This window comes from Leptonychotes weddellii, chromosome 2, assembly GCF_054177405.1.
Source record: "Leptonychotes weddellii isolate Sample4059 chromosome 2, ASM5417740v2, whole genome shotgun sequence".
Lineage (NCBI taxonomy): Eukaryota > Metazoa > Chordata > Mammalia > Carnivora > Phocidae > Leptonychotes > Leptonychotes weddellii.
Window position 1 is genome coordinate 61,721,354 of NC_138370.1, and position 18,731 is coordinate 61,740,084.

The 18,731-nt window shown below is 42.7% G+C and overlaps 1 long non-coding RNA gene across 2 annotated transcripts in view; it reads right to left on the reverse strand.

Annotated features, from left to right (window-relative positions):
• LOC115940317 (uncharacterized) overlaps nucleotides 1-15,562 on the reverse strand; it is a 56,984-nt gene extending 41,422 nt beyond the window's left edge. For both annotated transcript variants that reach the window (XR_014142734.1, XR_014142732.1), the window contains exon 1: nucleotides 15,397-15,562. This is a non-coding gene — a long non-coding RNA (uncharacterized LOC115940317). The remainder of the gene's footprint in view (nucleotides 1-15,396) is intronic.
• Between the last annotated feature and the right edge of the window lie 3,169 nt (nucleotides 15,563-18,731).

The window sequence follows — 18,731 nt, forward strand, 5'->3', positions numbered from 1 at the left end:
TCTTTCATTAGACTCAGCATGTCCTGTGCACCGATGAAGTACAAATACGCTGTGACCAGGAGCCAGGGACGTAGGTGGAGGGAGCGTATCTTGTTATGTCACCTAGCAGGGAACCAAGTGCCCCAGGAATGAACTAAGTGCTTGTGAATTCAGAGGAGGTGCAAGAGGAAGAATTTCCACTAGACGTTGTAACATCTGTGGTTAAGCAGAGAGAGAAATAGGTAGGGTATGTGTGTTAGGTTAAAATGAATGGCACTGAAAAACAGCCGCAGGCTTTCTACAAAACAAGCGTTTGTTACTCCAAAATCTACTCTCGGCTCTTCTGTCTAACTCGCTACAGTCAGTTGTTTTGATCAGGATCCGTTTATTGCAAGCCTTCTGTGGACAGGCCCTGTGATAGACAGACACGAGGCATTCGCAGGTAAAAAGTAGAATCCCCAGCTCACAAAGAGCTCATGGTGCAGGGAGAGGCAGACAGAGGATCGCAGCACATCTCCCCTAGCTACATGATCATTTCCTACAGGGCCGGCCCAGATGTTTACTTACCTGTGTGTCTCCAGCCCACAGCACACACCTGTACCTTGTAGTGCTCAGTAAAGCAACGGAAGTATGAAGTACATGGGACCTTCAAACCTCTTACGACCAACAATCTTTAACCCCTAAGGGTTAAAGTTGAATTCCTTTTTCTGTCCTGCTATTGGTTTAGATATACCAAAGGGACACCACTGTAGCAGCTAATGGTTGTCAGAGAATTTCTGCTTCCTTTACTCTAGGCCCTGGAGATTAAAAACCACAGTGGTTCTTAAGAAAGTCCTTTTGCTACTCCTAAGAGTTTCTGCTGTTACTGGGCCCTTGGAAGAAAGGCTTTTTAAATGATCAACACTTTGAAACCACATGTGTCCAACTACATGCCAAAGAAAGACAGGATGGAAGGGAGAGAGGGAGGGAGGGAAGAATAAAGAACATAAAAGAAAAGACCTTACCAAAGGTACACATTCATGCTTTTAATGGTGTCTGGACAATTCTTCCCACCCTCCATATCTGTGATAGCAGATCCTTGCAGAGTCTCCTTCTATGAATATTTTGAAAGAAAATATTTTAAACTTTTATTCATGAAGAGTTTACTTTTGATTACACAGGCTAAAACAAGAAACATGTGTGATATATGAGTAGAATCCTATACCTTTCACTATTGGAATAAAGAAATTAATATGCATTGAAAAAGGTGTTCTGTTTCAGGCACTTTTCACACAATGTTTCATTTAGTTTTCCAAACAACCCTGTAAGGCAGGTATTATAACACCCATTTTATAGACAAGGAACCTGAACCAAAGAAAGGCTGAGTGAAGCCTAGAAGTGAAACATGTGGGCTTTTGAACCTAGACAAACCATTTGGCTTCTCTGAGTTTCTTCATCTTTAAAACAGGACACTGACAGTATCTATCTCATAGGATTGTTGCAAATACATAATCTCTTCTTGTTCTTGCAAAGTGATTTACCAAATTTGAAAGGTCCTCGAGCAATTTATTTCCAGTAAAGAGTCATGCTTCCCATCAAGTCAAAGTTAAGAATAAAAGTTACCAATAGAGACACTTGGGTGGCTCAGTCGGTTAAGCATCTGCCTTCAGCTCAGGTCATAATCCCGGGGTCCTGGGATAGAGTGAGGTCCTGGGATTGAGTCCCACATCAGGTTCCCTGCTCAGCAGAGAGTCTACTTCTCCCTCTGCCTCCCTCCCCCCTCCCCCCCCCCCCAGCGTGTGCTCTCTCTCTTCGCTCACTCTCTGTCTCTCAAATAAATAAATAAAAATCTTTAAAAAAATAAATAAAAGTTGCCAATACATTTCCCTGAAAGACATGAGTTTTGTTTTGTTTGTCTCCCTGCACGATCATGAAGTTTTGTGTTCAGGGACTCCTGATGCGGGCATGTTCTCTCCAGCTAAGCACCAAAGCACTGGAGAGAACATGGTTACAGGGTGATCTCTATGCCCTCCCAAAAAAGGAGGTCAGGCTCGAGTTGTGGAAAATAGGACAAAGCACCTGAAATTGTGTGGAGTCCCATAGCACCAGCTGAAGCTGCTTAGATATGGTTACTCATAAAAAGAGCATGTCATCAGCTTGCAGAGGCCCTAAAGCTGCCGAGGACACTTCTCATTAACCTGAAGGCTGTCCATGGCACGCAGCGGCACCAAAGCTAAAAAGCAACTTCGCCAATATGAAATTTGGTGTTACACTATGGTATATGTAATCTAAAACATATTTGTAATATATAACACCTAAGAACAGGTTATGTGTTATGACAAGTATGTTTTATATTGTTCAGTTATTATTCCAACAGGGAGCAGACAGGGTTTAGGCTATCAAGGCCCAACTTTGATATTGCCAGGCTGGGACGTGCTCCTCAAGGTATTATGGTTTCCATATTTGTTTTCTAATAAATTAAACAAATTAAAATCTCCCTAGGGCTGTTTTCCTTTCCGTAAGAGAAAAACAGGTCTGCAGTGGAATTCTCTTGGATAAGAGTTAGCATGTTTGGGGGCGCCTGGGTGGCTCGTTTGGTTAAGCGTCTGCCTTCGGCTCAGGTCATGATCCCAGGCTCCTGGGATCGAGCCCCGCATCGGGCTCCTTGCTCAGCGGGGAGTCTGCTTCTCCCTCTCCCTCTGGCCCTCCACCCACTTGGGCTCGCATTCTCTCTCTCTCAAATAAACAAGTAAAATCTTTAAAAAAAAAAAAAAAAAGAGTTAGCATGTTTGTCACCACATGGGGACCGTTGAGGCTGAAGTCTGCCCCTGCTAAGGTTACATCATATTTAAAATATATCAACAGATAATTATGGCAGCAAATCACTCATAGCAGTTACTTTTTTTCGGTAGTGTAAAAATAAGAACGTCTTCTTTAGAAGAAGGATACAGACGAATAAAAATACACTGTCTGCACAGAAATAAGAGCCCTGAAAAGTTATCATCTCCACAGGAGTCGTTACCAATCATAACTCGAGCCCTTGCAGACAGCACATTTAGTAGGCCCACGTGAGGGATGCCAACGGCTCGAGGAAGATAAAGTTCATTAGCAGATCTGTTCTGTTTACACTTAAACAGTCAATTGATTTTTTGTGTGTTCCTGGCAGCCAGTATTGATATTACAAATATCCAGGGACCTGCAAAAGTGTTTGTATTTCAGAAGTGGGATTGAACGTCTTTCACATTTCACAGAGAGCCAAACTCAGTGCAAAGGAAACAGCGCCAATGAAAAGCAGGATGTTTGCCTGAAACGTGGAGCTTTTCAAACTGAAGGGCTCATAAAAGAATTTACTCATTTCACTTCCCTTCCTATTGTGACACAGAATGTATCACCTGCAGCGAAATCCATCAGCTGGAACCCAAATGAGGGTAAGAGTAGAAAGGTAGGTAATGACTTGTACTAAAGAACTTCACGTTTGTAAGAAGCACAATTTCAATGTAAACCTCCATGTGACCAAAGCAGGGTCCAAAGTAATTTTAAACACTGCCTTGATTCATTCATTAGTCAATAGATCTTTACTACCACACACATAAAGTAGTTTATAAACATAAATAGATAACTAATTGAGGCAGCTGACAGCTCAGATTTATACCGAACACAGATCAACCTAAGAGTTATACCAAAATCTAATGAGACCAAATTAAACCGCCTTAACTGTTTATCACATGATACGCGGGCTTCTTGCTTAGGAACAGATCGCGTAAATGTCAATAACCTCCCATTTTGTCATCTCCAGTGACAACTGCTCTTTTCAAATCAATGCCAGTCTCCCTGGCTATCTTGTCAAGGGCAGCAACACACTCCAGAGGATGGCGCCCCCAGCAGGGCTGACCATGCGCACGCCTGCCCGAGCCAGAAGGCCCCCCCCCGCGGCCATCGCTCCGATGTGAGTCCAATCACCAGTTTACATCCAACGATCCCTTTTTTTTTTCCTTTTAGACGGAGGTACACATGTACCCATCAGATGCATGGCTAATAACCGATGTCAACAGAGATTTAACAGTTGGGTCCTAATAAAACTATCTGTGGGCTATTAAGAAAAGATTAGTTTTAATCTTCAAAATTCGCTGGATTTTCTAAATAATCCTCCAGAGAGGACTGATGTAATCGATTAACTTTCAGAAACTCTAATTAATTCCATCTCTGATGGTGTCTTGCTGAGACAGTCCATGTGGAATACTACAGAGTGGAGAAAGCTAGAGATTCCAAATTCTAGAATTCTAGAGTAGACAGGACTCTAGCGATCACCTAATCCAGTGAGTTTTATCTTTTTTTTTTTTAAGATTTTAATTATTTATTTTGACAGAGAGGGAGAGACAGAGTGAGCACAAGTAGGGGAACGGCAGAGGGAGATGCAGGCTCCCCGCTGAGCAGGGAGCCCGACGCGGGTCTTGATCCAGACGCCCCGGGATCACGACCCGAGCCCAAGGCAGATGCTCAGCCAACTGAGCCACCCAGGCGCCCCGAGTCTTATCTTTTTAAGATATTTTTTGGGGAATCTGAGAAAACTATGGATCCTCTCCTTAGGGGGAAAAAGGATTTTTGCTCGTAATTTTAGGGGCATCTCAGATTCCCTAAAATGCCCCCTTGGTCACCAGATTAGAAAATCTTGACCTAATCCAACCACTTCATTTACAGAAGAAGAAGTTAGAGTACAGAGAGGCTCAGTGACTTGTCCAGGGTCATGCAGCTTATTAATGACGGAGGCAGGATGCAGACCCTGCTCTTTCCACTCCTTGCCTGCCTGCCATCATCTGCAATGTCACATTCTACATGGATTTGTGTGTGTGGTTAATGACACAGGTTATCAGACAGCACCTGCAAAGCTCTGCTAAACCACTGCGATTAACTGGCCAAAGAATGATTATTAAGTGTACATAATTAGAATGTATACCCACTAGTCCTCTTTCTAACCAAGCACAACATTTTTTTCTGTTTTCACTCTCCTCTACCTATTCCGGTACATCTGAACTCAGCCCCGTCCTCCTCCCCAACTCCACCAACACTTTCTTAAAAGTCCTCTCCCCACCCCCCCACCCCCCCCCGCCCTCTGGTGACACTGCACTACCCAGGTTCTTCCCCTTTCCCCTTCCCTTCCCCTCACCCCTCCTCCTTTGCCTCCACCACCCCTTCTCTTTCCTTTTTCCTAACTTAACCCGAGTCTCCCTCATATCCATTCCCACCCCTTGTACAGAAATCCTTCCCAGTCATAGCTTCAACTGTTACTTCTATTTTTTTTAATTTTTTTTAAAGATTTTATTTATTTATTTGAGAGACAGCCAGAGAGAGAGCAGGAGGGAGTGGCTGAGGGAGAGGGAGAATCAGACTCCCCACTGAGCAGGGAGCCCATGACATGGGGCTTGATTCCAAGACCTTGAGATCATGACCTGAGCCAAAGGCAGAGGCTTAAATGGCTGAGCCACCCAGGCGCCCCTCAGCTGTTACTTCTATTGAAGGAAACTCCCTCCCCCAAACCTCTCTCTTTGCACCCTCTCATCTAAGAAGCATTAGTGTCTTGGACCTTGTTTGTCCTGTGGCTCTATGTCTGCCACCCAGCAAGAGCAGTACAAACTTTTGTGTGAGTAATTGACATTTCATGATTCCAAAGTGAAAGATAACGTACAAATAACATATTTACCACTAATACCTGGGGTTCATAAGAAGTTTTGATAAGTCTGACACCTTGCTTTCTTTTTTGCTTTACTTTCTCTGGGTAACTAATTTTTTAAAAGGGGATACAGCTCCTCCTAGTGGATGATAATATTTTAAAATACAGACCTCCTGGGGCACCTGGGTGGTTCAGTGGGTTAAGTATCTGACTCTTGATCTCAGCTCAGGTCTTGATCTCAGGGTCATGAGTTCAAGCCCGTGTTGGGCTCCACACTGGGCTTGGAGCCTACTTAAAAAGAAAAATACAGATCTCCTAACTCTTAATGTATTCTGAAATGCATCAACAATAAAACTAAAGTGTACATAATAACTACATGCAGACTATTAATCATTCAAAGCTCTTCAGCTTAAAGATCTTAAACAACAACACTTCTAAGGGACTTAGTCTTTTTAATCAGAGATATATTTTTAATAATTAAAAGAGAGATATTCAGTAATGTCACTTCAAGTTACCTCAGTATCTAACTGCAAAAGGCTTTCCTGGTTAGCCCAATAAATCACAGCACTATGAAAATGAGGCCAGAGTCTTGGGTTTGGTTCAATTATGGTCAGCAGCTTATATGGTTCCATAGCTATAGATTTCATCCTGACTCAAGGAAGATATTCTAATAAGATTTGCCCTGTACCACAGAAGACCCAGGGTGAGGAGAGCAAACAACCAGTACAATCTTAACTCTCACTGGAAATCTACCCAAATATGCCAGTGGGTTAACAGTGGCTATATTTTAAAATATTCTTTCATCTAATGACAACTGCCTTCTCTCCTCAGAACTACATCAAAGTTACTAATAAAGCCCTCTCAAATGTTGAGTTATTTAATTATTTTAGTGACTATATCAAATAGTTATATATAGTTATAGCTGTAGATATAAATATATATTTATCTATATCCTCTCATTCTTAAAATATGACATGCTGCTGAATATAGGAAATTAAGATGGATTTAATGATATTTTTCAAATTACCTTTTTAGTGAATGTCCTTTATATATGGAGCCATGGCATCTGCATAAAATCAGGAACATAACCCAAGATCCTCAAAATATAACAATAAATGTGTTATCCACTCTAAAATGTATTTAGTTAACTCAAAGGTAACAGTGCAGACAAATCAATCCTTTAGTTACTAGCAAGGTTACATTAATAACAATATTTATGTTGTTTGGAAAGAACCAATGCCATGTGATTTTGAAAATATAATCAATCGATGTAAAGGTCTAACATTATGTTCCATAGAAACTGAACTTTCATTATCCCCAAAGTTATAAAATAAGGATCAAACAAAACTTATCACTTCTCTTTGTTATCTCTTAGCAGTTTTAAATCCAAAGTTTTATTAAAACCTAAAATTCTCAACACTATACATGCCCTGAGCATTCATCACTAAAATCCTACACTAATTCTCAGGGGAAGCCAATGGTGTCTCCTTTGCTTGAGAGATTATAAAAACAGATGCAAGAAACCAAAAGGGTAGATTGGAGTAAGTTATCAAAGGTGATGTAGTTATTCCAAAGTACCTCATTTGCAGTCAAAGTGTAGTTTAAAGCACAAATTAGATAATTAGTTGTGTTCCTATAGGTTTATTTTTTAAATTAATTCTACCAAGTAAAAACAGCTATTTACATAAGCTAAATATCACAAAGTTGATGACATAGCTATATTAAGACTTTTACATATTCTCTAACAAACTAAATAATTTGAATGATTTTCTTGTCTAAATGGAATTTCTGTTGGGATATAGTCCATGCTTGAGGCCAATTTCTAGGCCTTAAATATTAAAATTTAAAAATCGAATCCACTGGAACTAACAAATATTTCAAAGTTAGGACTAAGATATTTATCATGTACTATCTATGACAGCTTACTGTTAATAAAGCTTTTCATATGTATAATTTTAGTGCTACATAAGATTTAGTTGCTGGATGTCTCATCACTTATGGAACCATTTCATTACTGTTGGGCATTTAGGCCTTTAGATTTTTGTGTATATTGTAAATGAGGCCACATTACCCATCTATGTGAACAAAGCTCTTACAGAGTTAACTGTATTTCCTTAAGATATTTCTGCCTTAAGAGTTAGTAACTAACCAAGTGACTTACATTTTCTTCTAATAATGAGAAGGCCTAACACTGTAAAGCTTTATAATAAGTCACTTATGTAAACATTGTCTTGCGTAATTATCCTTTAAAGTATGGTTACATGGTTATTAAAATGACTATAGACGGTTTTACTTTTGCAGCAGTTAGCAGGCACATAGTTATCTCTGAGAGATAGGCAAAAACCAAACAATCCAGCTTCTCTCCATATAGTAGCTGAGGAACTAGAAGTAAAGCACAAAGTATAATTTACTTTTGTAAAAATTTAATAATAATTTAATCAAAATTGAAAAATACATAAGTAAAATCTTATTTCCTTTACATTACCCAAATATTGAATCTGTAGATACAGGCTGATGCATTTTGGGGATATGCCCCTGGAAACCCTTTCTACCTTACTGAGCTTTCTTTGCCATTGTACTTTACATTCAAACACTGCCATATTGGGGTGATAATCCACATACTTAGTCTTGCTAACTAAAGGAAAAGTAAATTATTATAGGGTAAGAGAAAAGACAAGAAAATGAAAAAATATCTATAGCAGTAGTAGATTTTCCCATTTCCCAGTACTCTCCAGACAGTATTTCCTTCAAATGGAAAGGAGTCTTTCTAAAAGAAATTACACATTGCCAATTCATCAGGTGTAAAATCCTCTTTTCTATTCTAAGCAAAAACTGACTCTGCCCTTCACAGCTTTTGGTATGATGTAAATATGAGAAGCCGAAGAGAAAGTCTGCTCTTACGAAGCCTCTGGGTTTCCTCCTTCCTCCATTCTAAAATAATTTATTGACTTCAAGTTACTCCCTTATTAAAAACCTCATTCAAAGGCAGTGCCCAAGGTACAAAACAAGAGACAGAAAACTCTAAAGAAACATACTACCATAAAATATTTTTTCCTCCTAAGCAGTGGTATGTTTAAAGGTACGGGCTTTATCTTAATGTGGTGTCCCTAGTCTCCAGCACTGTACCTAATGGGCACTTAGCAAAATTTGGTTGAATTAATGTTTGAATGAACAAGAAACACTTTTCTTTTTTTTTTTTTAAAGATTTTATTTATTTATTTGAGAGAGAGAATGAGAGACAGCACGAGAGGGAAGCGGGTCAGAGGGAGAAGCAGACCCCCCGCTGAGCAGGGAGCCCAATGTGGGACTCGATCCCGGGACTCCAGGATCATGACCTGAGCCGAAGGCAGTCGCTTAACCGACTGAGCCACCCAGGCGCCCCAAGAAACACTTTTCAAAACAACTCTTCTTCTAAAAGTTTCTTCACATCACATCTCTCAGTTTTCATACCCACGGATTATGTAAGCCTCTAATTTCTTATTAGCTGCCATAGAATCCTTTATTCTGTCATGTTGAAATTCCTACAACCTACTGTAAAGACTCTATGTAAAGGCTTTTCACAGGTGGAAACTTTTTCCACTAGGTCAGAGACCTTGGCACAGCAAAGCCTTATGTCAATACATAAAATAAATAGAGTTAATTAAGAAGTATTTCTTAATTACTGAGATACTCATTTATACTTTTTTCCCCTATAATGCAAGAGAGATGGATGGATTTTATAACCGTAAAAGAGTAAACTCAGACATGATGTAATATATGTATGGAAAACCCATTAAAATAAATGAAGAAATTGATGAAAGATAAATGGTCCAATAATTAATTCTGTGTGATTTCTCCAGGACACTTGAGCTCAGAAAAGTCACCAGCAACTGCTTTGAGATGAGGAGCAGTACCATTGGTTGAAACATTAGGTGTCAGTCTCCAATTGAGCCATTCTATAGACCACACACAGAACAGAATTTTTTCATCACTGATTTCAGAGAAGGAAGAAAAATCTCACTTTGTGATTTCATGTCAAGATGTTTAGTAGAAGTGTGAAATTCAAACAGGGCACCAGTGGTTGTGTTTGTGATCGTGGGAATATTGTGGTAAGGGAGAAAAGAAAGACAAGAACAAATGGATGCCACAAAAATCAGACAAAGCCTGCTTTGTCGCTGATGGATAATTCAAATGACCACTGTAGGCTTCAGGGACAATGTAAAATCCAAGACAGAGATGTAAACTGCATTGCAAATTAGTGTCATGTATTTTTAAATGTTTCCTTGTTCAGAATCTTCAATCATATCTGCCAGTGTTTCAATAGCCCAAGAGTAGACGGAGAGGCTCATGAAATCTGCTTTCTTGAGAAAAGTCATCTGAACAAGTGTAAGACACAGTAGAAAATCTCCAGAAGGAGCAGAACTGGCTGTCAGTCTGCCTTCCCTTCAGTGATGAGAACTGCAAGGAGCCCAAAGCCCAAAGAGAAGGTGCAAGGATGACCCTCTCCCAAAGGCTGCAAGGTGTCCTCACTCAAGTCACCCTCTGTGGGAACAGAGTTTGAACCAATTTTGCCTCCTCAGACTGTGAGCCTGAGGGCTACTGAAGAATTAAATGAATGAACTTAATTGTACACTGTGTTCATCAGAACTTTTTTTAAAAAGTAAATAGAGATGAGAAGATAGAAATAATCATCTTAAATTATTTCTCTATAGTTTATATTTACACAAAAAGTTCTCATTTCTTGTTGAGAGTCTTGGGTTTTATTTTTATTTTTTTAAGATTTTATTTATTTATTTGTCAGAGAGAGAGAGAGGGGGAGAGAGCACAAGCAGGGAGAGTGGCAGGCAGAGGGAGAAGCAGACTCCCCACTGAGCAAGGACCCAGGCATCCTGGGAGTCTTGGGTTTTAAACAAAGGTAAACAACATGTTGAATTTGGTATAAATCTGGAGATAAATAAAGATCAATAAAAATTATTCTGGGTTCAGGATATAGGTAGTATTTTGTTTTGTATTCCCAAGGCCCAGCACTGTGCTCAAGAAATATTTATTGACGAGTAAATGTTTAACTAAAATAGTGCAAATTATGTTGATATTACAGAATTCCTGATGACTACATATGAGACTAATACATATTCCCAAAGTGTAAACCTATGTGCAGTTGATAAATAACAGAAATATTGTGTGTGAGAGGCACTGTGCCGGACAAAGATGAATAAAACCTGGTCCTGTGGGTGCTTACAAGGCCATTATACTTCACTGGAAAACAAAGACATTTAATGGCCACGGCCAACTTCAATGAAGAAGCCCTTTCTTCAAATATAATGTTCCATGGTCAAGCACATTGTTGTCTTCTCCAGGTTCAGGAAAACTCTAACCTTGTTGAGACCTCACATGTTGGGATCATCTTCTCACCCCACGTGGTGCACTGAGCTCATCCACTCAGGAACCCAACCATGGAGGGGCGGGGCTTCTGGGGAGGCGGGGCTGCCAGGAGGCGGGGCTGCCATGTTGGTGTGGGTGTGGACCTAGGAAAAGCTCAAAAGACTACCTGGGTTCTTGAAGTCCTTCTGAGCCTGCATGATTACTGAGGAGGGGGTTGCAAACCAGGGAAAGGGTACATACCAAAGCAGGACTGCTTCGGAACTCCCAGGGAGGTTAAAAGTCTATAAATCTGAACAACAAGAATATAGAACTGGGCCTGGGACTCAGGGTCCCCTCACCTCACAACCTTCTGTGCCCTAGAGGCCTCAAAGCTAACTCAGTTTCAAGAATATGGCCTACACCTTTGGAGTGTCAAGAAAAACTAACTCAAGATGAAAAAAATAATCAGTATGCCATCTGACTTCCTAGTGTCTTCTAACTGCAGTAGGGGCTGACTTCTTGTCCTCAGTTTGCATTGTATACACCTCCTAAAACTGGCCTACACTATAACACAGGAGACTGAGTTTCCTGAGGATAAGGGCATGTCATCTTCCCCTTTGAATCTCTATGCTCTGTCACTGTGTGCTGAACTAAAGTAAATAGTACTCAGAGGGCAAGACCATGCTGAAGAAATGACAGTGTGACAGCTTCTCACCAGATAATTACTTGGATTACCAGTGAGTGAGTTAATCGGTTGAATTTGTGCACAGGGCTTTGTGAGAGATTGAGGTAGTAAGAATATATATTGCCTTCTTAGGCATAGCAGGGCCAAAGGACACGGGGAAATTATGCAGGAACAATAGGCTGTCAGATAATCACTTCCATTAGAATCTATAGATATGAGGTATCAGTGGCACTAATTTCTCATTTTCTGAGAGCATTGTTATGAACCCTGAAATCACTGACTCTGAAAAGTTTATTTTGGTACACTGTACACAATATCTTCAGTAATATTCATGCCTTATGTATATGGGTGGCTTTATAGCTTACAAAACACATTCACACAAAAGTTATCAAAACTGCTTGTTTTTTAGCTTCCTCATAGCCAAATGCTTTATGTATGTTTATGTTTTGCCTTATACTCACAATAAACCTTTGAGTTATTATATTTTGTCCATCCCACAAATGTGGAAAGAGGACCTTCTGAGAAGTTCATACTACTTGTGAGAACGTAACCAGGATTTGCAGCCAAGTTTCTCTAACTACAAAGCCAAAGTTCTTTCCAGCATACAAAATGGCCTCACAACATTATCTTCACTTTTATACTATGATCCAAATATAAATATCACCCTCCGGACTCATTCATTCAATAAACATATATCAATAACCTTCCATGTGATGTTTGTTCCTCCAACAAAATTCATATGTTCAATCCTAATGCTCAATGTGATGGTGTTAGGTGGGGTCTCTGGGAAGTATTTAGGTCATGAATGAGATTAGTGCCCTTATCAAAGAGACCCCACAGAGTTCCCCAGTCCCCGGCAAAAGGAGAAGACACAAGAAGAAGTCTATGACCTGGAAGATGGCCTTCACTCAAGTAAAATGGCACCCTGGTCTCAGATTTCCAGCCTCTCAGATTTTCCAGCCTCCAGAACTGTGAGAAATAACTTTCTCCACCCAGTCTGTGGTGTTTTGTTATAGCAGCCCAAAGGGACTAAGACACGTGCCGACCACCATCCTAGGCACTGGAGACACAGCAGCAGTCAAAACTATCAAAATCTTGGGGCGCCTGGGTGGCTCAGTCGTTAAGTGTCTGCCTTCGGCTCAGGTCATGATCCCAGGGTCCTGGGATCGAGCCCCACATCAGGCTCCCTGTTCCGCAGGAAGCCTGCTTCTCCCTCTCCCACTCCCCCTGGTTGTGTTCCCTCTCTCGCTGTGTCTCTCTCTTTCAAATAAATAAATAAAATCTTTAAAAAAAAAAAAAAAACTGTGAAAATCTCTGCCCTCTTTGGAGTTTCCATTCTGGAGAGGGGATGGAAGAAGAAAAGAAAAGAAAAAAAAGCCTCACAAATATCTGTCAACTGGCAAGAGCTGTGGAGAAAGATAATGCAAGGTAAGGGGTGAGGAAGTACCAGGAAGGATAGGGTTGAATGCAGCTATTGGCTATCGAGTGGTCAGGGGTAGGTGTCTTTGATAAGATGATATTTGAGTGAGCAGAGGCCTGAAGGAAGTGAAGGAGCCAGCCCATGGGTTGTGTGGGGGAAGGAACGTTTTTGATGGAGAGACTAGTAAGTGTAAAGTCCCCCATATTGGAGTATGTGCTGGAAGGGATGTGCTTGGCATATTGGAGTAAGAGCTGAGAGATCAGTGTGTCAGCCGTGCCAGTGGGGAAGTGGTGGGGGGCAAGGAAGAGATGAAGCCAGAAAAGAATCTGAGACTAAGTCACACTTTTAGGTCACTGTAAGGACTTTGGATTTTACGCTGAATGCGATGAGCCATTGGACAGTTCTCTTCCAGCACAGAACATGACTGACTTGCAGGATTACTGTGAAGAAGGACAAGGGAAAAACCAGGGAGATGAGGTAGGAGGCTATATACTACAGTCCAATTAGAGGGACGGTAGTTTAGACTAGAGTGAAGGTGGAAGACAGGTTTGACTGCAAGGGTTTTGGCCTGAGCGTAGAAAGCGTAGAAAGACGGGGTTGTCATTGGCTGAGATGGATAAGACTGGGGGAGCAGCAGATTTGGGGGTGAAGATCAAGAGTTGATCAAGATCAAGATCAAGAGTTCAGCTTTAAACATGCTATCTCTGAGAAGATGTCAAGAAGGCAACCGGCTATGGGAATATGGATTTCAGAGGAGGACAAGTCCATGTTGGAGGTGTAAGTGTGGAGTCTATATCAAGGTACTGATGTTACATATCATAGATGAGAGTGTCTAAAGAGTGAGTCCAAGAGGAGGCCTGCAGCCCTGCAAACCTTAGCTTTTAGAGATGAAGAGGGCCAGTCAAGGAAACTGAGGAGTGGGCAGGGAAGAAGGAGGAAAACTTCAAGAGACTTCAAGAAAAAAGTATTTAAGGAGAGAGTGATCAGTTTGCTCCAATAACTCTGATAGGTCCAGGAAGATGAGGGCCTAGACTGACCGCTGCTTTTAGCATTCACTGGCTAGTGATGGAGGTTATTAGTTCCAGCTTTCCCAAAGTGAGAGAAACAAGGTTCAAGAGATTGAACAATCAAGGTCACATGGTCAATTAGCACCAGAACTGGGCCCAGAACCAAATAATGAACACAGGCCTTCAGAAGTTAGCCATGTTTCTTGAATCCCAGAGCAGGCTCTTCTTCAATAACATATTATGATCTCATCCTTCCCTTGGTAACTGCGATTCATGAGGGGGGACACTTAAAGAACATTAAGACTGTAAACAAAAGGAAATAAACATCAATAGCAGAATTGGGGGGCATAATGACAGACAATGGTTTGGTATTTCATGCCAGAGACAATGGCCCTCAAATCAAATGATACAGACTCTGCAACCAGGGCATGCCCAAGTGTCAAAACACCTTTCGGTGCAAAAAAAGGTTTACATCTCCCCAAAATGAATTCTCTGTTCATTGTATTTCACTAGATGATTTCCATGTAAATAAATAGATAAATAACCCCAGGCCTGATTACCCTACGTTAATGTGTATGTATAGACAGGGTTTGAATAATGGAGATCTGATTCCCCACCCTTTTCTTCACTTGATCTCCTCCTTATAAAGGGGTCCAAAAAGGGAGAGAGGGAGAACATAATTTTACTTTTAATAAATGAAACAAATCTTTGGGGGACAGGGGGCAAAGGCACAATGAAGCCCTAAACCACTGAGGTACAAAAGCCACAGTTGTAACAGTCCCCACTTCTAACCTCAAATCCACAGCCGCCAACAAACCGAGTCCACCGTGTTGGCAACGTCTGCCGAACGATTTTGTAGAAGATTTTCAACGGGAGGAAAAGCAGGGGATGGACGCAACGAAGACACAAGCCTACTCGGGCCGGGCCGGGCTGGGCGGGGCCGGGAAGGAGGGGCCGACTAGCACAGGCAGGCAGGACAGGCAGGGAAACGGAGGCAGGCAGGCACTTTTCGAGGGAGGGGTTGAGCAAAGGCCGGCGCCCTGCCCACTCTCTGGAGAGGGGAACGGTCGGTGCCAAGCCAGGACGGGTGGTGGAGAAAAGCACGGTTAGGCAGCTCTAAACTTTACAGAGTCCAAGTGTCATCCCTCGATTGTGGCCCCTACACCTGAGGTCTCCCTCCAGGGCTGCAGTCAACGCCTCGCGCCTCCCTTCCCGCCTCTCTTCCCCCCGAGAACGCAGGGCAGAAAGGAGCGCGGGGTGGACAGGGTGCCGGGGATCAGTGGGAGTGAGCGCGGGGCACAGGCTGCCGCTCGGTTACCTGATGACGCGGAGTCTCCCCCAAAGGCGGAGGCGCAGCCCTCCCTTCCCGGCCCGTCACCCGCGCCGGCTTCGGCTGGGGTGCCCCGTAGCCAGGGCCCTGCGCCCCAGCGGGAGAGTCGCCAGCCGCAGGTGCCGCGCCCGGGACTGCTGCAGGCTGCTCCAGGAAGCCGGGAGTCCGAGAACCCGCGCGCGCTCGCGGGGCGGCTTGGCTGGGTAACGGCGCCGCGCGCGCCCCCTGCTGGCCAGGCCGCACCTGCGCGCCGAGCCCGGGGTCTGAGTGCCCCACAGCCAGCCACCCCGGGCTCCAGCGATTTCCACAAGCCTGACCACAAAACACGGTGTAGGGTTGCTGGCTCGGCTCCTTTCCTCTGATTTTGGAGTTTGTGCCAAGGAGTTAAAGATCCTTCCCGCACTCCCCACCCCCTTCCAAATTCTGAGCTTGAGAAGGCAAAATCCAACAAGACAAAAATATGGCAGGCCCCAACTTCTCTTCCAAGGAGCTAGAGAACTGTATCCAGGCCAGCTTTGCTTCTCCAGCCAGGTCCGTGAAGAACCTGGTTTTCCTATACTTACAAGTACCATCTGAGCAAGGCCTGCTGGGAACACAGGATCAGTGCACACATTCTTCCGTAAGTATGAGAGGGATGCAAAAGAAGTAGCACAGGGTGTTTACAAGCTAGTGAAATTTTGGTGGACAGAAAGAGGAGCTAGTCTCCTTTTTATACTTAATATTTGAGCCATTTTGTTTCCATTAATGCACTTATCATTCTTTTTTCTTTTTTTTTTTTTTAAGGTTTTATTTATTTATTTGAGAGAGAGAGACACAGCGAGAGAGGGAACACAAGCAGGGGGAGTGGGAGAGGGAGAAGCAGGCTCCCCATGAGCAGGGAGCTGAGCTGAAGGCAGACGCTTAACGACTGAGCCACCCAGGCGCCCGCTCTTATCATTCTTTCAAGTCCCATGGTGCTGGCTCACCTCCTAGATTGAATTTAACAAAGCAAGAGTTTAAGTTAGGAGTAAAATTTTATAATAAAAGGAAGAAAACAGAAACCAGGACTTTCTTTGTTATTGAATAATTAATATAAAGTTTATGGATCTGAAAAGTTACGTGACTAATAGTAAAATAGTTAATATTTATGGAGTTCTTACTATTTACCAGAAGCTGTTCTAAGAGCTTTATTTATTTTATAACAAAAATAGGTTCTTATAAGATGCTATAAATATTGTATATTTATTAACACATTAAATAAAACAACCCTATGTGATGGATAACATAATTATCCCCATTTTAGGGTTGAGGAAATTGAGATAGAGAGGTGACACAGCTAGTTAGCTGTAAAACTGGAATTTAAACCCAGGTAAGCTGGCTCCAGTGTCCATACTCTCAGCTGTTATGTTATACTGCCTCTGTTAGAAAAAAAATTAACTGTGATCTCCTTTTTTCCTCACAACAAACCCACCAGGCGGGTTCTGTTATTGTCTCCGTCTTACAGACAAGGAGACTTAGGCTCAGAGAGGCTAAATAATTGTCCAAGATAACAGAGCTAGTGAGTGGCGCAGGCGAGAGTCAGTCTGATCCTTAACTAACCACAGGAGGGGAGATGCTCTTTTCGTACGTTCAACCATACAGAGGGAGAAGGAATTACCAAGAAAGTGTGTGAAACTTTTATTAGCTTCCAATACTGAGCCCCTGGGCTTTAGGCTCAGTCCCTCTGTGTCCTTTTTCAGGACTAACTCGGCTGCAATGTCTCTCCAAGTCGCTCCACCTTTGCTGTACTGTTACTGAGATCAAGAACATTCGGGTCCTTGACCAGACTCAGAGGGAGACTACTAGCCATTTTGCCTACAGCTGGGACAACTCTTCCCTGAGGAGGGATAGCATATTTAAAGGACCTACACAGTGTGAGCTTTCATCCCTTTTATGGCCAGGCCTCCAGGACACTTTGGGAAGGGACAGCTATGGGCATCAGTACCTCCAAGCCCTACCTGGGAAACAATGTTGCCTTCTGCAGGGGAAGAAGAGCCATCAAAGAGGAGGCACGGAGGATGCATAATGCCATCACCATATGAACAACTTGATTTCTCTCGGTTTTTGAAGTTCATTTCTTTCTCCCCTTGGAGGCAAGACCTATCTTGCCTAATATAGTGAGTTGGAGGGATCTGGGGCTGGTCGAGGAAGAAGAGAAGACCATGAGGTGGGAGTAACACACAGCAAGCTCTATTCGGGCAACACATTGACAGGTTTGCGTGCGGGAAGTGGGGAAGGGAGTCCAACACAGTATAGGACCATTTGGATGCTATGACAGCACAGAGCCTTCCTCCTAGAACAGTAGGAAGGTAAGGGAACTCCTACGGGAGAGGATGATGGGAGAGGGGACTTACAGGTCTAGGTGAGCTGCTCAGCAGCCCCTCTGGGAGTTTCTGATCAGGGAACTCCAAAGGGTAGCAGCAGAGTAGAGGTCTTTAATAGCTACAAAGTTTATCTTATCTAGGGCTAGCAGATACTGGATGCAGTTTCTTAGCATATGCAAAACAGGCTAGTTCTAAATAAGTTTTAAAATATGCTTATTTGGGCTGTATTTAAAATAACTGAGTATGTTGTTTTGTTTTGTTTTGTTTTGTTTTGTTTGAGAGAGAACGCATGCAAGTGGGGGTGGGGGGAGGGGTAGAGCGAGAGGAAGAGAAAGAATCTAAAGCAGCCTCCACACCAGCGAGGACTCAAATGCGGAGCTCACACTTAGGACCCTGAGATCATGACCTGAGCAAGTCAGACGCAGACGCTTAACCGACTGAGTCACCCAGGCGCCCACAGCTGAATATGTTTTAAGTATGAAAATTTGGCTTTGGTGCCCATAGGCTTTTGAGTTCACGGGTCCCAAGCCTGTCCTAAAGAAATCAGCAAACTAGGGGCGAGTATGTGGGGGCCATGTTTGGCTTATTTATGTAACATGCTAAAACAAGGATCTTAGGAAGTACAGCCAAACACACATCTAGAATCCACAGCTCTGCTGAGCCCAGACTGATACCAAAGGGTCTCCCAAGCACGTTGCACATCCAAATTCTGAGTTCAGCGTTCTGACCTGAAAGCCCACTTTGAATGCTGGTGGGGGACAATGGCTGATGACTGATTCCTACCTTACCATCCCTTCATAATCAGAAGAGCAGAAAAATCTAACATGCAGACAACAAATTACACACATACAAAAGGAATGGGTTAGGAGGCTATTTTACCTACAAGAATGTATGAGGCATCCATACAAGTGAATAGGTATCCATACAAGTGTGCCTATTGCTGCCTAATGGGGAAATAGGTTCACCAGCAGGTGGCTCTGT